Below are 18,843 nucleotides of genomic sequence, written 5' to 3'. Positions count from 1 at the left end.
GATGCACTTCTGAAAATGCAGAGTTTTCACTGGCACGATATGGGAGAGGAAGAGGCGAGACGGAAAGAAACTTTTAATATAGAAAAGGACAGGTATTTGTTTAAAATACTGCATAGGAAAGAACATTGCTTGTTTGGCTTAGTTCTGGTCCTGAATCTGTTTGCTGTGACATTTGCTGTTAAAGCACTACCAGATTATCTTCACTATTTAAGGAAAAGCTAAAATCCACTTGTTTTATCTCAGGGTAATTAGTTTGAGGGCTGTGAGGTTGAACTCGGTATGTTCAGCTTGTAAAACTAGTGTCCTTTTCCAAATTTTCTCTTTATGTTGAAGCTGTTACTGTTTGTAGCCAAAAATTACTTGTTCTCCACCCCCATTTCAGCACTGTTACATCTATGCTCTTCAACCCCAACTAGCTGAAACAACTCTAATCACCTATTTTTACTGTTTGAGTTAGGAAGTGTTCACAGGACTCATTTTGCCAGAAGAGCTGAAATGCTTGCAGAAAGGAGAAAGGGAAAGGGATACAAGCTCAGAGCTGCAAAATAGCAGCTGAACATGATAATATCATCAGCTGACAGAGGTGGCTGCACACTGAGCATCTGTCTATAGCCTAAAATGACTATTTTGTTTGGGGATTTGTTTGTTGGTTGGTTGGAGTTTTGGTTTGTTTCGCTGCAGGATCACTCCTAACTGCTAATACAATTAAGAAAGAAACTTCAGAAAAAGAACACCAATCCTATGGGTTTTAATTCCCCATTGGGTTTTGGGAAGAAGTAGTTTGTGGCAAACAAGGAAGACAAACCTGAATCCTTTGCTGCATCCTTTCTCCTGTTTAAGAAGATTTGTGATTCTACATCTAAATCCAAGAACTCTTCACATGGCCCTGGTAAGTTACATAAGCTAAACTTTTCACAATTTGATGTCTAAAACTAATCCTTTAATCCATATTTAGGAGCCTGTAATTAACTCGTCTTAAATGTTATCTGCAGGTGCTCAGACATACTGAAAAATTGATAAAGTGTATACTTATTCTTACTTAAGGCACCCAAATTTGAATTTTTCGACCATAATGACTGCTCCTAGGTGTTAATGAAGACTTTCATACATTGAAGGGTTCTTCTGATTAAGAAATTTTAAATCACACTTCTCTGTAACTGCTGAAAATTATGCTTCAAGCACCAAAAGAAGTCCAAAGTGGCAAGAAGCAAATTCTAGCAATCTTTTCCCTATTCCATGTCAGGCATTTTTAGTCAATCTTCTTTTTGCAGTGTTTGGGGGAACCTCTCTCCTCCCATGAATTCTGTATAAGTCTGGGTGACTCATATGTTTAACAGAGAGACACTTGCTGAAGGTCATGGCACTGGAGATGGGGGAATAAGAGCTGTCTGTACAGAGATTCTGGCTGAACTGTTGGGAAAACAAGTTTGTCCTAATAGCTAAGGTGAATTAATTTAACTCTTTGTTCTCTGCCTTGTGGACTACAGCTACAGAGAAAACTTTTGTTCTGAGAAACTTAAACTTTTCAACAAGCTCCCATTAGTTTAGAAGAAGCAATAGATTCCCACCTGTCCAAATGGTCCAAACCTCCTTTCCCATCTGTCATCATCTCCGTCCTCCTAAGGTTACTGGATTGTTTTCCTTTAATGGAGAAGTAACTTCTTGTTACTTGTGGGATTTCAACATTGCCTAGTAAGTGGGAGACAAAGGGGAAAACAGGATAAAATAAGAAAAGGTGTGGTGTTTTCTTTTATCAGACTCTTCTTAAGGTTTCTTCCCCCCATTTCTATTACAGAGGCATCAGCCTGACATTCCCTGTCAGATGATTTAGAGTGAGTAATGAGGGTCTTGGTTACTACTTTTCTATGGACTGATGCACAGGATTTGTCAGGGGGGGTGGATTTTGGGGTAGGAAGAGCCAGGTGAAATCTCAGAAGCTTCACTCCTAAGCACTGGCCATTATCTCTTTCCCCAGAGCTGAGCCATAGGACTTGGAGCTGAAGGACTGGTGTGTAACAGGCTTTTGTTTCTGGAACAGAATTTCCCCAAGTGGCTGATAACAGACTCAGTCTATTCTGTGAAGGATGTCTTTAGAGCCTGCCCTGATACATTTATTATAAACAAAAGCTACAGAAAGTTAAATTTTGTGTCTAACAAAAAGCTGTTCTGGCTATTCAGATAAAAACAGGTTTGGCTTGGGGTTTTTTAGATGCAGAGCTGCCTTTGCTGTAGGAATTCTCATGTATTAAGGAAAGATCAATACCACAGCTAATGGCCTAAGGTATCAGAAAACCTCACTGGAGGAAATGAGAATGTTGTCTGGAAACCAGATGATGATAATCCTCAGGATAAATGGATTTAGAGATTTCCGAAGCTGTTTTAGTAAACAGAGGACAGACTTAGGCAGTTATTTCAACAAGTTCCTTTACAAAAGAGAAAGAGATTGCCATTTTCCTGTTTGGTTTTAGTCTTGACATTGATGAGTTGCAGAGAATACTTATTAACCTCTTAGATGCAGAACCGACCTTTTAATAAAGCAACCTCTTCTTCTTCTTTACAGAGGAATCTTAACACCAGTTATTTTGTCTTGCAAACATTGTCCTTGCACATGCTGTTGACAAAAGCTGGCAGAGAGCCATTGGTTTCCCTGGAGTCGAGCAAAGGCAGGTGGAAAACTTATAAAGGACTCAAGGCAGAGCTCAGACAAGTACCCGGAAGCAGAGGTGCCTTGACTCTGCTCTGGGCTCATGGCTGTGAACCAGCAAGAACCAGAGCAGAGCAGTGTTCAGAGTAGTTCAGGGTTCACTAAGTCCATCCAAACCAAAGCCCTGGTGCCCAGGGTCAGAGGTCCATCCAGGGCACCCCACCCCATTCCTCTTCTCTCTCACCACCCCTGCAAACACCTCTTCCCCAAGACAGTGATTCATGGCCTGGGTCATCTCTTCCCCTGTGAAAGCTATTTAATTATTTAGTTCACATTTTTTATACTTTTTACATTTACTGCTTCTTCTATGAGGATAAAAAACCCCAAATGCAGCATCTGAGATCTGTGAGCTTGTGGTTCTTCTGCAGCTGCTTAGCAATGTGCTCTGCATTGCTCACTGTTCTTTCCTGTACTTTCTTTCCTGTTACAGAGGGCTGAGCTTAAGTGTTTCATTTTCTCACCCTTTGAATAGAAGCATTTAATCTGCTTTTCAGGTTTTCAATGGATTTTGGTGCATCAGCTGAACTCCCCAGGCTGTGTGCAGAACCAGATCATCAAAAAGGTGAAACACAGAGATTTAAACCACTCAAAGTGCCAAAGCAGTTACCTTGCAGTCAGAGCAGGGTCAGCTATGCCCACTGACTCTGCCCAGAGAAGCTGTGGCTGCCCCATCCCTTGAAGTGTTCAAGGCCAGGTTGGATGGGGTTGAAAAAATCTGGTCTAGTGGAAGGTGTCCCTGCCCATGTCAGAGGGGTTGGAACAATCTTTAAGGTCCTTCCAATCCAAACCATGATGCTGTGACATGCTAGATTTGGTCCAGCAGTGCCATTTTCCACATGTACCACATCCTTCTGCTCACATGGTTATTGGGGCAGTAATAACCCATCCCTCTGTCCCATGGGGCCCCATTTTCATCAGCCACTTTGTCTGAAAAAAGTAATGTGATCCTGTTAAACTGAGAGCAGTTACACCTTGCCCTACCTCGTTTCTCATCTATTTTCTCTGCTTGAGAATTGTAGAAAGGACTATGTGCATGGAAACTCATCTGCTTTTTTCCAGGTGTCTCTATTGGTCTAGTAAATGATATTACTTCTCTACAGTAACTTTTCCTTTCACACATCCTTAAAACTTGGTAGTTGTAAGAATACTATCACTACAATATGTCATTATGGCTATTGTATTTCTGACTGAGCTGTAAAATCAAGGATCTTACAGTCATTAAAAATCCCCCAACACTCCTCAGGAAAATAGACATGTTAGTTCAGGTTCCCTGGCCCAGTGAGCACAATCTTTACATAATGTTTCAGCTGAATTGTGGCTCCCTTTACTTTCAGTTGTAACTGAGGGTTGTTAAACAGCTGCCATGATTCCCTGTGCTCCCCCAAGAGACCAAGCTGCAAATGAATTATAGATGTAACACAAGCAGTCTTTCGCAGGCGTCACCCAAAGCCTCTGCCGTGGGTCAGAATCATACGGTTATTGTCCTGTCAGACCACTGAAACAAAAATCCCTGGGCTTTGTGAGAGGACCCCAGTGTATCGATTGCTACAAAGGAGACAGAGGATCTCTGACTTGAGATAAAAAGATATCAGACATCTGTGATTAACGATCAGCAAAACTTGAGTGTTGGAGAGAGAGCTTTTAATTGATTCTGGTAATGTTCCTCTCTGTCTGCATGTTTATGCACCAGATGCGCATATGCAAAGTGTTTTGATGTGCAGATCCTACGTGTGTGACCATAGATAAAATCTGTGAGAGGAATATGTTACAGGGCTACAGGAGTCCCCACACACCAGGGATTTGGCTGCTGGCTCGAGGGACCATCATGGATATCTCAGAATCTGTCATCCTGGATCCCCTCACTGATCCTTATCCCCACCCACAGGCACATCCCAGCCTGGATGTGGCCAGGGGAGGGGAGAGGGGAGGGGATTCTGAATTTTCACATGTAAGAAAGAAGACAGCAAGAGAGGGGAGGAAGGAGAAGAGAGAGAAGGCAAAAGAAAGCTGGAGGAGGAGGAGTAGGAAAGGAGAGGGAAAAAAAAGAGAAAAATAGAGGAAGAACTACAGAATACAGTGCGAATATCTTCTTATAACTACAATTAAATGTAGGCTCCTCCAAAAGAAGAAACAAGGAGATGACAGTGAGGACTGAAGCTTGGACTCTGTCCAGATGCTCAATTGACTTTGTCGTTCCTGTCCTATTTTGACCTTTCCATTTTTTTCAAGGGTAATTAAACACTCCAGCTTCAGATTGGATCTTGCTTCAGCTAGTGATTCACCTCCACTGACAAGGTAAAGACCTACACAGGAAAGGTCCAACCTGGCTGCCCAAACAGCCATGTCCATATTGGTCTTATTTTATGTGAATATAATGCCACCAAGTAATTAGCAATAAAAATACTGTGCAAGAGCTGTGTGTGACATTAGGTTTGAGTAATTTGGTCTTTAACCCATCTAGCAGCTACTGCAGGATGCACTAAGTGACTCAAAACCATATATCTCATTACAATAAATATTTTATAGATGACATCTCAGCCCAAATCACCTTCCATGACATTGTTTTTAAATCCACTGGCAGGTGATAGGGTGATTTCAGTGGCTGGTCATTGGAAAAGAAGTCTTCCGTTGCCATGTTAAAATGAACCCATATTCATAACAACCAAGTGCTTTCATTTGGTCCATGTCAAACATCAACAGTGCAATAAACTGGTGACCCTGCTTCAATTTCTGTCACTCAGAGGACAAAGGACCACTTCTTCCCCACCCTGGGTGCCTATTTACCATTTCTCACCCTTGGCCTGACGCCTACTTGTGAGAAAGCTCTCACAGTGGACATCCTGCTATATTTGTTTTGTGGAGAGGCAGAAGAATTTGCTATTTAAGGCTGTAAATCTGGCATTTTCACAAGTGCTGAAAATCACACCTTTGCATTTCCTGCTGGATCCCTGCTATATAAGGTGAGCAAAGGTAACCACACTGCTGATATTTGCAGTAGTCCTTCATCTCACTCCTGTTGGGACTGTTCCCATGCACATAAGTGCTCTTCATCTCTGACGTCTGAAGGCAGCTCTTTATCCAGTCTTATGTGGCTGTGAGTGACAAAGCATCAGAGAAAGCTTCCCAACTGTGAAATTTATTAGACAGGAGAGCAAAGTTCTCTGGGGGAAGTGTTGGAAAAAAAAACTCCATCAGAGGAGGTTTTGGAGGGGATAAAACATTATGGAGGGAGGTGTAGTGTTATGGTCTTGCAGTGACAAGAGTTGAGCAGGTTCTTAAAACTACTTTTCATTCCAAAAAATAGGGCAGAACGTGAGAAAAACTTTCCCCACTAATCAGGTGGGATCCTTTGCCATTGTGCTATATGATATTTTTCATTAGTTAAGTGTATGCTCTATCTTTAAGTCACTCAGGATTCTCTCCACGCCCTCCAAGAAGGGGGGTATCTGAGTGATTAAAGCATCTGGGTCATTCATTCAAGTGCCTCCCCAGACATGAGTAGAAGGCCATGCTTCATCCTCCTGTAAAAGGATCATGACTATGCAGGCAGGAGTCTCAAAGGCAACCTGAACAGATGCTCACACCAAAACATGTGAAAATTTAACACACCTGATGCAACTGATCTCCTGGGCTCCTGGGAAAAAGTGAGGCTGTTTTCTTCAAAATTAATAGATTTGTACAAATATAGCTCCCTCAAAGCCAACCCATGATGTGTAGACTATCCCAGGGTCTCACTCTCTTCATGGCTAAAACCTTTCTTCTACTTATCAACTTAAATTTATTCATTCTCAGTATTCTTTTGTTCTTTGGACAAAAATTTTCCTTCAGACTGCTCTTGCTCTTCACTGGTGTGTAGCCTAGTGCCCATTTATAGATCGTAGTCGTGTTCCCTCATCCTTAATTGTGTTAAAATTAACAAGCCAAGCTCTCTTGGTGTAAGACAGGCACTTCCATTTCCCAGATCACTGATAGGGAGAAAGCAATGAACAAGAAATGATTGTTTATTGGCTTTTTAAAAATAAGAATTAGTGACATTAGAGGAATTAAAAAGGATCAGTTTCCAAAGTAGCAAAAGCTGATGTTTCTCCCACATCTTGTGTTGCAGAAATCCCTGCTGCTGCAGACATGCTGAAAGCCAGCTGAAAGCACAGGGAGTAGAAGAAGGTATGGGAGGAAATCCAGCAGAGGAAACAGTTGTTAGAAGAAAACAAAAGCAGAGATAATGCCTCTCAGGAAGTTTTAAACTGAAATTTGCTGAAGACTGACAGTGTTTTGGGGAACTATTACTCATGCTTATACTATCTTACACTCTTTGTTAAGCTTTTACTCTTGCTCACCATCAGAAACACTCTACTGCACTGCAAATGACTTTAGTCTGATTCTTTATGGCTTTTCTTACCATAACTAATAGTTTTTTACTGAATCTCTCCCAGTCTGAGTGCATTACTCTTGCAGGAGTTTAACTAGCATGGCAGTCAGTATTCCAGGTGAGTTTTCAGGGAGTCTAGCACTATTAAATTCTTCACTATTCTCCAATGAAAATATCTTCCCTGACACAACACAGGCTTATGTTTGACTCATGATTTCCCTGAGCAGATGCCACGTCCATGCCTCCTTTCTCCCATCGAGTCATGTGCCAAACTATTTCAGAATGGCCAAAACCAGGTGAGTTTGCATTTTGAACAGTTGAATTTCATCCCACTGCTGCTTCTCCAAAACTTGTGATCACTTTGATTTCCCTGTGTGATATTTCCAAGTGCTTTGAACGCCTGCCAGCCTTGTATGATCAGATGTTTGTTAATTTGTACGACCCTCTGGCAGCATCCTCAGGGGGCACTGGGGGATGCAGTGTCACCATCCCTCACACCCCCTGCCACCCTCACACTCAACACAGCCAACAGCAAAAACTCTGTTTTGTGTAAAAATTAAAATTAGTCAAAAACTAAAGCCTGTGATGGCAACATCCAGGTTTCCTTGAAGAATATAGTAGAAGTAATTGCTCTGATCTGGGGAGTGCCAGTCCCTAAAAATAAAACTGGTATTTGTAACCTAGACTTCCTAAGTCAGATGGAAATTCTATTTTTGTCTGTTTTTTCCTCTGTATTTTTTGTTTGAAACTTTACGCTTTGCTAGTTTTGTCTTAGCAAAGGTCAATTGTTGGAACCTCAGATTTTCATAGGCTAAAAAACTCATTTCACACCTGGTTTTACTACTTCCTAAACAAGCTGAAGCAGGATTTTTCACAACAGTACATATAAAGATGCCTTATAAAAACCAAAGCAACTGTGGCTTCTTTTATAACATTTGTAATATTTTTAAAGCACCCTCTACTTATCTTTCCAGTTGATTTCTAATCTAGTTTTTAATCTATAACCCTAACAAACTTCTAACTTTACCCATATTTTCCCTTTGTGTCCTTCAAAACTATCATTAACCACATGCCTGAGTTACTTTTTGTTCAAAAGAATTCATCAGAAAACATGACAAGTTAAGTCTAATCAGTCAGTCTTTGCTCCCTCAAAGGCCTCCAGTTGTTGTGAAGTAATATCCCTTGTCACACTTTAGATAGCCTAACAGGCCAGGGAAAAAACCCAAAAATACTTGTTATAACTACAATGATAAACAAAATCTGCTCTGAAGCTTCTCTAATTGCCTTCAGAGTCCAACACAGCCCTTGGATTGACCTCCTTCTGGGGAAACATAACAGCCAGAGTAATTATTAAAGTATCAACCCTGACTTAAACCCACGTACAGATTTCCAGCTGAACATTAAATAACACTTGGTCTTTGAAAAATCGGGTGCTACAGTCTTCAATGAGCTTCTGTCCCTCATCAGCTTCACAGCACCAGGGAAATAAAGGGCAGGAATTTCCTGGACACACGATGTCAGCAGCTGGAACACTGACCTGTGCTTGCAGAGGCTGCTGCCCTGCTAGGCAGGGTACTGGCATTAAGATTTTCAAACTGTTATCATTCACAGGAGTTCAAAGACTTTTCTTTTATTCCCATGGAGGTTTCTTTTACAGTGGGCTTTGCTTGCCATCTAAATGTTTTCACTCTGGATTTATTGCTTATTTTATCCGGTCTGCAGACAAGGTTTGTTTTGGGTTTGGTTTTTTTTGCAATATGAGTTTCTAAGCTTGGTAAAGCATGTAAAAAATGTTGTGCTGCATGTTATCCCAGAAAATGTAAAATGTGTGATATTTCAGCTATGGTAGGGTTGGTAATAAGGATAATAAATTTAAAAAGATGAGTATTAATTTTAGACTTCATGCAATCCTTTAAGGAAGCTCTGCTAAATGGAAAGCACCATCTCCTGCTTCAATTAGACATATTAAATATTCCTTCTCTTTTGAAATCAATTTAATAATTAGATATGCTAAAGGATCAAACTGCAAGTTCCAGTTTCCCATAACCCTCTGCCATTCCCAGCTGTTCCTTACAGATCCTGGCCCTGGGATGAGCATTCAGGAGGGGTTGAGATTAGGGGAACATGCATGATGGTTTCTTCCTTGCTTCCTACCACAGCTCATTCATTCTGTAGCTTCAGAAAAGGCTCTGAAACACCACTTTGTTTTTTCTGCCTCTCAGACCAGCTCAATCAGCTCATCCAAGTATGAGAAGCTTTCCTAACAAGAGCCTTATTCAAGGCAAAGATTACAAGCTCCCCAAGTTAGTTCCCTTTTCCACTGATCACTGAGACTTTTGGAGCCAGGGAAGCATTGCCTCCATTTCCTAAGCTTTTGACTGACACCTCATTCCTGAAAATAACTGCATTCATCCAGGTGAAATTTGCAAGCACAGATGTGAGGGCGCATGGACATGTCTGCCCAGCAGCCAGGGATGGTGTGAAGCCTCAGCTTCTCTGTGCAATGCCTGTCTCTGCACAGACCTTGTCAAGGACACAATCATCCCTCTCCTCAGTGTGACCGAGACCTCAGGAGAGGCTGTGAGAGAGAAAAGTCTTCTCTGCTCAATCCCTTGCTTCTGCAAGGGAGCTGCCTTCAAATAAACACTTTGCTGCTGCTGAGCTCTATTCTGCAGACAGTTTTGGGCTGAAAACCTGTTTAGTTTCCCATACTGATTCTGGGTGTTATCATGATGGAGGGGAGACATGGGGGAATCCCATATTTATACACAGGAGAACAGTGTTGGCCTCTCTGATTCAACTGCTTGAGATTTTTAAAGCAATTGATACTATTCTAAAATGAGCAAATAAATGGAAGGAATATACTTTTGAGCTTTGAGATAGGGAAAAAAGTGTTCCTCAGAAATGCCACACTATATTCAATCAATCACACTTAAGAACAGGAAATCAGCCTGGCCTCCTCACTTACACCTAAATGTGTGTACACAGCTCCTGTTGAACAGGCTTTTAAACCTAGACAGAATAACAACCTTGAATTCAGGAGAACAACTATTTCTATTAATCACTGTAATAAAAACCTGCAAACTTGGCAATACAGTTTCACTCAAATGCCTCCTCAATACTCACTGGCAACACCACCCCCAGTATTACTCAGACATTATTATTTTATCATTGCAGTGTCTCTTAAACTCTTATTGCCTCACGAAGGAAACTAATGAATCAAAGAATGATTGTTCTTGAAACAGATCTTTTAAAAGAAATATTAGCTCAGAAGGTAATGGTGGCCTTCTTTGGCCTAGAAGTATACTCCTGTTTGGAAAATTATAAAAACGGAATATCATAAATAAGCGTTTAATTTTTGTTTAATGGAGGCCATCGTTTTGGGCTGCTGCATTCAACTATTAAAGAGAAACTTACAGAGATTTTAAATGGGATCAATTCTGCTGTCATAGTAAATAAAAATGAATAATTATTTACTTATCAAATAAATTTTGTGGGGAATTGGCACATAACAAGGTGATTGGAAGTTCCATTCAAAGATGAACTGGTATTTTAATAAATACCTTAATTTATGAACCACCAGTGATGGATGGCTAATACAGAAATGCTCATGTACAGTCTTGGTCACTGTACATGAAGCAAGTAAATTCACATTTGAAGGTAAATTCTGAAACCTGAATCCTGAGCTTTCCTTGTAAATCCCATTGCCTAACACATAAAACTAAAATGAAATGCATGAAGTCCAACTTGTTGAAGGACTAAGCATATTCAATACCTTCTAATTTGAGCTACCATTTACATCAACAGTCTTGTGGAAGGAAACTAGTTTGGAGTCACTTTCCTCATCTTTGCTGTTCCTTAAAGGATTCTTTTAATTCAAGGGAAATTTCATGGATTTCAGTAGTAATGCCACTAGAGCTGCTATTATTTCTCTGAGCAGTAATACAAGCAAATACAGCCACTTCAAAAATAGAAAAATAATTCCTACATGCCTCTCATGCTTGTTAAATCTCATCGTGGCATGCTGTGATTAATCTCTTGCAGAGAGTTTTTTTAATTCTCATTTAAGGATAAATATCTGGATTTCTTCATAGTAAATAAATAAGCTTTTGCACCACCACCTCACTTGTGACAGAAATTAAAAATAAGCCATGAATTGATAAGAGTTAGTTTTGTTCCTCTACAGATCAGACATTTCAGAAACCCCATGCCAGATGAGCTGACCATTCTTCTCACTCTATTTTTGTTTGATGGTTAAATTTATGTACAGATTAGTTTTCAATGGCTTTTGATCACATTTTAAGGACTAGGTCTAAAGCTGTTTCTGTGCATACAGGTCTTGATATCTGGGATATGTTCTTTAATAAATATCTTCCTGCAAGTAGCCTGCCATCCTCATCTCTTACTGCTTTGGAGTAGAAAGCAAGAAGTTTGCTCAAGTTCCTGTATGCAGTCCCCTGAAATGAATGTTTCAAGCAAAAAGGCAGAGGAGAGGAGTGCAGCTAGAGAGAGGAACTCATTTTTGCTGGTTGTGCTATCCAGAAAAGTTCACTGGGCTGATATAGGGACAATGATTACTATTGCTGTCTGTGTCTAATTACTAATCATGCACTCTTTGTTTAAGAAAAGGAAATTAAAATTTTCTTTCATCTTCTGCTCCTTCCTACTTAACTCCTGCAAGTCACTAATAAAGCACAATATTGCCCAGTATTACTCCAGGGGCAGAATTCCTGTTTCCCTTCTCCTAGCCCCATGCTTTGGTGCAGCTGTGCTGCTCTCCCAAATGAACATGCCAGAATCTCTGGGATTCTCTGCTGTCTCTAATTCCTGACTGCTTGACCTCAGAGCTGAGTGGTGAAGGTTGTGTCCTGACACCCACCCACAAGAGGCTCTTCCAAGGAGCTGTGTAAAGTATTGTGATCCACTGCACCAACAGCAGGATGGCTGGGGGCAATGAACACAACGAAATGCTGGCCCTGGTTTCCATTTTACTTTGGGCTGGGGCCATGGGGGAAGCCTGGGGTGGCAGGGGAGCAGCAGCTGAGCAGCCTGGGTGACTCTGCAGGGGCACCCAGTGACAGAGAGAAGGATCCTCCCTGCAGCCCCCCGAGAAGCACAGCACAGCCCACCCAGAGTGGTCTGCAGGGGGAGGTCTAAGAGGCTCTGCTGCATCTCCCTGTCTGGGTCAGCAGTGGCACAGAGGGACAAAGTCACTTTGGCAGTCCCAGCCCTAAGAGAAGGAATTAGGAGCTGTTCTGATGGCTGCATGGTGGCCCAGTACAGGAGGTAAATTGACAGGTGGTTTCTTTGCTATCTTCAAATTTGTGGCACTAAATATGGCACTGAGTTTTCTTGGAAAACTCAACAAGAAAGAAAAATGAAACTTCTGCCTCCTATCAATTTCCCTAACTCCCCGTTCCTTGAAAAAGCCCTTTCTGAGCTGTGGATGCAGCATCCTTGGAGCCATCAGAAAGTTTTGCTAAATGGAGGACTTGAACAAAGGACTTTGTCAGGTAGTCCTACCAGGCTTAATATTTTCTTTAACAGACATGGTGGTTGGGAATGCCACAAAAACTGCACAGGAGCTGTGCACTTTGGCCAGGCACAGGACCAGCCAGGGGCCCTGCTCTGAGCCTTTGCTTTGGCTGCCAGCCCAGGTGAGCATTTGGTCCTGGGTGCTGGATGACTCTGCTGATGCCACCATAAATTCAGGAAGGGATTGCAGTTTTAGTGAGATTTCTGCTGGATGTTTGATAAAGCACCATCCACAGCTTATGGAAATCTTTTCTCTGTATCACACTCTCACTTATATATTCTTAATTTTTTTCCAGAAGATTAAACAAAGGTATCATCATTTGCTGTGAAAAAATATAGGTTAGAAATGTGTCTTGGGGTTTGTTTTTTATTTCATGCTATTTCTCTTCCCTTTTAACATCCAGGAGAAAGGGTAGTCATGTGAGTTCAGCTCCTCTGCTCTCCTGTAATCTACCCTTTGATGTAACTAACTGGCAAAAACATATTTCTAATCAAATATAGTTTCTCATCCTTAATCAGCTCAGCTTTAAAATGCAGATCAATGAGATAAGAAAGAGCTGATTTAATTAGCCCAACCTCAGCAATGTTATAGCATATTCTCATTTACAGAAATAATGGGGAGCAAGAGGAAAGAGATTCATCATCATGAAAAGACTGGGGAAGGCAGAGGAAAGCAGGATATTTCCTATGTTAGCTAAGGGTGATTTTCATTCAGGCTAAAGAGCCAGCACATGTTTTATGAGCCATTTAAATAACACTTAGGTCTTGTGCTTCGTCCTTTAGCCTGAGGATGAATTTCTTTCACTAAGCAGCAATACCTTTGGAAATCATCACTTCTGGGTTTAATTGATGAGCCAGAGACAGCTCCCACCACTTGGTGAATAAAGAAGAGGAAATATGGCAGGCAGGAGCATGGCAATAATGCACATTTATGGAGCTGCTTGGGAACACTCTCCCACAGGAGTGCCAGGTCAGGCACTCTCACTGGGAGGCTTTAATGGGAGCAGCACAGGCTGTGCTCCCTCTCCCTGCTGCTGCTGCCTTAGGAGTGGCCACAAGCAGGTCACCTCACCTCTGCATTTCTGGGGGTGTGTTTTGCTTTTCTTTGCTTCCTTCCTCTGTCCCATTAGGATTTGGAATTTCCTGCAGAGGAAATCTCTTCCTTCCCCCCAGCACAGGTCCCCCCACAGAGCAGGATGGTGGCACACCTGGAGCTCTGTGGCACTGCTGTGAAGCTGCTCAAAGGGCAAAGCCAGTGCAAGTTCTCAGCTTGCTCTTCCTGCTTGGTGACTTTAAAGCAGCAGAACACTACCTTACCTCCAGCAGCCCTGTCCAACCTGACTCCAAATGCTCCTCCATGCCCCTAGAGCTGAATCAGGTTAGCCCAGGTTTGGTCAATGCAAGCACAGAAATGCTGCCTCCTCCACAAAGAGCACCCAGAACATTTCCATGGCCACACCAATCCTGTAGAGGCCTCAACAAAAGGAAAATCAGACCTGTCAATGTCCAACAAGACTTTTCAGATAGGCTCCAGCTGTGGAGTTGGGCTCAGAACCTGAACCTTTGGTGAGGTACATCTTGACATTTGTGCTGTTAAAAAGTCAGGCCAAATCCACACAAATGAGGATATGCCAGCTCCTAATTTGAGTTCAGGGAATGAAGTTTGTCTTCGTTCCTGCCCATCCATCATTTCAAATGGAACTATCTTGTGACAGCCACATTTGGTAGTGTCTGCCTGGGAGATAATTGCTCATCACTGAGGGGAACTCACACAGCTGAGATAACCCTCAGGCACTTTCTCTGCAGGGATGGGAGCACCAGAGGCAAAGCAATTAACAGAGCAATTAAGCCACTAGCCAATCATATCTCTTTTATTTTCCCTCATCTCAGATTTGTGCCACTCTCCAGTGCCTCTAAAAACAAGCAAGGAAAGGTCCTGCTCCCTAGAGGAGTAATTCCCTCAGGTGGGCTGGGGCTGAGATTGGGCTCTAAACCCCATTCCTGACCCTTACTCATCATCATTCTGGGCTGGTGGGACATGGCTTGGCTACTGCAGACAGAACCAGTGGCCATTTCCTTTCCTGAGAGCCACGAGACAGCAGTGGTCACTCAGAGCTCTTCCCTGTATTCTGCCCCTTCCCTCCCCCAGGCTTGTTCTCCAGGTAATAAATCAATCTTTTCAGAAGTATTAGATCAGGTATCCTGACTCTGTGGTTTCATGAGAAAGTTTTGTAGAAAAGATATTGGGACAGTCTCACATGCACAAGGGCTGATAAACTGCATCCATAGATGATGGCATTCACCTTTGGGGGAATGTAAAAACACAAGAACAGAGAGGAGACAGACATAAGAAGGAGAAAATTCTGTCACAGTCAGGCCCTCCCAGGTCACCCAGAGTGTTCCTCCCCCATCTCCCTGTCCCAGCCCTTCCCTGGGCTGCAGCCCTTTGGGAACAGCTGCTTCTGCTGGGGTTCTCCACAACCCTAAATCCTGCAGGAAAATGGCTGTGGAGCTCCAAGTGATGCAAAGGGCCAGAGCTCCCTGGCTCTGTGGAGTTTGGCAGTGTGATGGTGTCCTAGGTTACAATACTAAGATATATTCTATTCCCATCCTCAAGAGCTGCTGAAACCAGGAGGGGCATTGTTTCTTCCTTATCTCCTGTTAAGGGGCCCATCAATGCCTTTCTGCATGATTCAGAGACAACTCCCTCCCTCTGTTTAATGGACCCACCCATGACTCACAGAATGGTAACAGCCCATTGTGAGATGCTCTGCCCAGGAGGGAGGAGCTAAGCTTCCCCACCTGGATATAATCTGGGGTTTGGGACAGCACAAGCAGCCTTTCCACTGGCTTCCCAGAGGAATAGCTGTCTTTTCCACTGGATCTTCAGAGGAAAGACTACACCCTTTCTACCAGATCCCTGCTCCAACAGAACCACACTTGCTGCTCCAGGAGGACCGCAGACAGCAATCCAACTGGACTGCTACCAGCACGCTGACCAACAGGGTTTCAGGTTGTATTCTGACTTTGCTGGTGGTTTTTCTTTTATTTTGGTTTTCTTTTTGATTTTCACAATAAATTGTATTTCTGACTTGGAGTGTCTCACTGGTTTTGCTTTCAAACAAAAACAGAACACATGGACATTACAGCAGTGCCCCCCACCTCATCCAGAAGCTTGGTTCTAAATGATAAGAGCCTGAAGGATGTGGGGCTAGGCTGCAAATCCTAGCAGGAGACTACATTTGTTCCTCCAGAGAGCCACCTGAACTGCTGGAGCTTAGGATCAAGTCACCAAACAGCAACCAAAGAAAGATCACCTTCTCTTTTCAAAGCCTTGAAATGAAGCTCTCCATCAGTGGCTCCTCATCATCAAGAAATTTTCAGAGCAACACTCACCCCATCCCTGGCACCTGAAGCCTGCACATCCCTTCATTTAGAGGATGCACAATGCTTTTGTTAATTAGAGCCTTAGTTTAATACGAGCTGTCAAAGTTCACTTAACTTCAATTAATTGTTTCTCCTGAGCTTAATTTCTTTAGTTAAGTATTGATTAATCATTGCTTAATTATGCTGAAGTCTCACTGGGTGATATTTCAGTTGCACACCGCAGCAATGCACTGCTTTCTAAAAATACTCAGAGAATCATCAGAAATTTTATGTATTGCTATTATTGGGATGTCTTTTAATATTTATCTTTTCATCCCTTATGTTCCAAAATGTATATTTAACATTTTGTGTTTAATTCCACTCATTTATAACTCATTTTTCCCTGTGTTGGTAGGCCATACAACAGAGTTTTGCTCTGCATGGTGAGGTGAGAAAAGTTTTGCCTCTGGCATCCAGAGTCTTATGCCAGGAAGAGTAGGTTAGGGAACACAAGTAAATGATCTTTCCTGTGGCACAATATAAACAACCAAAACATTGACAGCATGTTTTTTTTTTCTTTGAACACTTACTTTAAGTGACATGCAATGACTTTGGCTCAAATATTATCTGTATTTCCTCAAAACTACAATGCTGGAGCTCTTATGAATGTGGCCTTCAGACCAAGGAACTTGTAATCTGAAATCTCAGTCTGTTCTGAAGTATCAGGAAGAGAAAACTACCTCCACCTCTCTGTAGTATTTCAACAGCTCTGTAATGTCAGGTTGGATAGCAAGTATCTTAATTTTCACAGATAAGTATAATAACTATTAAATTTTTTCCAAGGTCTCTCTTGAATTTCAATATTTACCCAAATTAGAAGTTAAGTTTGATCTGTAGTGAGAAATTAAACAATTACCTTTTCCCCCACCATGATTTCCCTGGAGTCCATTTAGGCATCTCATTTCACCTACTCACAGAAGCATTTTTATTGTTTTTCTAGATGAGAAAGAGTCATTCCCCCGGGAACACTTCTTGGCTTGACACGGCTTTATCACAGTCAAGTTTTAACTTTATCCCTGTGGTACACAATCACTTTTTCAGAGATCTCTCAACCTACTACTACTAAAATTTAATTTTGAATGTGTTCTGTGCTATAGGAGTACTCAGCATTATTTACTACTGTCATCCCAGAATCTCAAATGAGCACTGGTAGGAATATGCTGTAAAGAGAGTCATCAAAATGACATCCTTTTCTACTACCTTTCACCTGCTCAGTGGTGCAAACATCTGGCACCTTGGGAGTGCACATCTTTGCTGTGTGAAAGGCAAAATAAACTGGTGAAAAGACTGAGTGTTACATAGATCATGGAAAACACTTCTCTTCCCTTATGCTGAATGACACAATAGACTGAATTTTCCAGAGAGGGATGGATGAATTAGTCCAGGGTAAAAAAGTACTGACTAAACCCTTGCTCAGAATTTCAACAAGTACCAATCAAAACATTCCCAGAGTACAATTAATCTGTCCTTTGTTATTCACTTCCTACCACAACTCTGTGTTTCTGGATTCTGATCAAAAGCAGAAGCCCCATTTCTATAGCACTGCTTGGTTGTAATAAATTTATACCCACACATAATCAAAAATCTGAAAAGCAAGTCTGTTGTCACAGCTCTCTTTGCAGCTTCATCTAAACTCCGTCTCCTAGTCCAGGTCATTACTGCTGCAGGTGCTGAACAAACACACTCCTGCCCTGACATGCTCACTGGAAAAGAAGAAACAAAGAATTGGAAAAAGGAAGGTTTACCTGCCCTGCTTTCTGTAAAGGAAACTACAGCACTGAGACACAACAAGCTAAATTTCCCAGTGTGACTTGGATCCATATTCATTAAAATGACAAGTCATTGATCTTAATTACAATCCCCAGGATCCTGCCACATGGAAGTCAAGCTGTTTGTGGAAGTTTAGCAGCATCAACTTGATGCACATCCTCAACTTTCTTATGCTAATTCCTAAAGACAAAAACATTCTCATTTTGTCAGCTTTCTTGGTGTCAGCCACAATTTTACAGCTCAGCATTATTTATTTATATTGTAACCTACCTAAACAGACAGAGTCATCAACCACAGCTGTATCAGGGGCTTTGCTACCAGGAAACAAAACTTCTAAATCCAGGTGTGAAGATGAGACCGCAGAGATGAACAGGCAGTTAAGTGGGAAGCATGAGTTTATCAGGGCAATCAGCCTGGTCAGAGGGGACCAGAGCTCCTCCAATCCCCTTCTGCAGACTGAACCCTGCCTGACTAATGTTAGGAGAGATGGCTAAATCTATGTGCCTATGAATGTTTCAAACATTCCAATATTCTCTATCAAAGGAATACACACAAGGCTTGCATGAGCTCTTCCATCTGTCACATCCAAACTGCAAAATCAAGCACAGCACCATGCAACTCTATACCCAGTGGTCTGCTGGAGTTTTCAAATTTTCTCTCCCACTACATTAATAATGTGACATGTTCCCATTAAAATAAGACAAATAAATAAATTCAAATGAAGGGAGCCATGGCTTATTTCTTTCAACATACCTTCAAGTGCACAGAATCCCTGGCTCCCCTGTCACAACCTCCTTCCTGTTAAGGTCTCTTAACTACTTTTTTCATCCTTCCAGCTCATCTGAGAAAAGAACAGGAGAACAAAACATTCTTACAACTGCCTGTGAACTTATACACTGAGAGTGTCCTGTGGGAAGTCTGTTGTGGATTTCTGGTCTCTGGGACATGTGGTCTGCGAGGCTGACTGCATTCAGGACACAACACCTCGTAGAGGAAGCAAAGTGGTCCAGCTGGAGAAGCATTGTCCTTCTTGGATGTC

The 18,843-nt window shown here is 42.0% G+C and overlaps 1 long non-coding RNA gene across 1 annotated transcript; it reads left to right on the top strand.

The window, feature by feature from the left end:
• The first annotated feature begins 236 nt into the window (after window positions 1–236).
• On the top strand, window positions 237–18,629 carry LOC143695586 (uncharacterized). Its single transcript, XR_013184962.1, has 3 exons — window positions 237–889; window positions 4,934–4,999; window positions 6,810–18,629. It is a non-coding gene; the product is annotated as an uncharacterized LOC143695586 (long non-coding RNA).
• The last annotated feature ends 214 nt before the right edge of the window (window positions 18,630–18,843 follow it).

The sequence above is a fragment of the Agelaius phoeniceus genome, chromosome 1, assembly GCF_051311805.1.
Source record: "Agelaius phoeniceus isolate bAgePho1 chromosome 1, bAgePho1.hap1, whole genome shotgun sequence".
Classification (NCBI taxonomy): domain Eukaryota; kingdom Metazoa; phylum Chordata; class Aves; order Passeriformes; family Icteridae; genus Agelaius; species Agelaius phoeniceus.
Note: the sequence above shows the minus strand (reverse complement) of the source record. Positions and strands in the feature narration are given on the sequence as shown.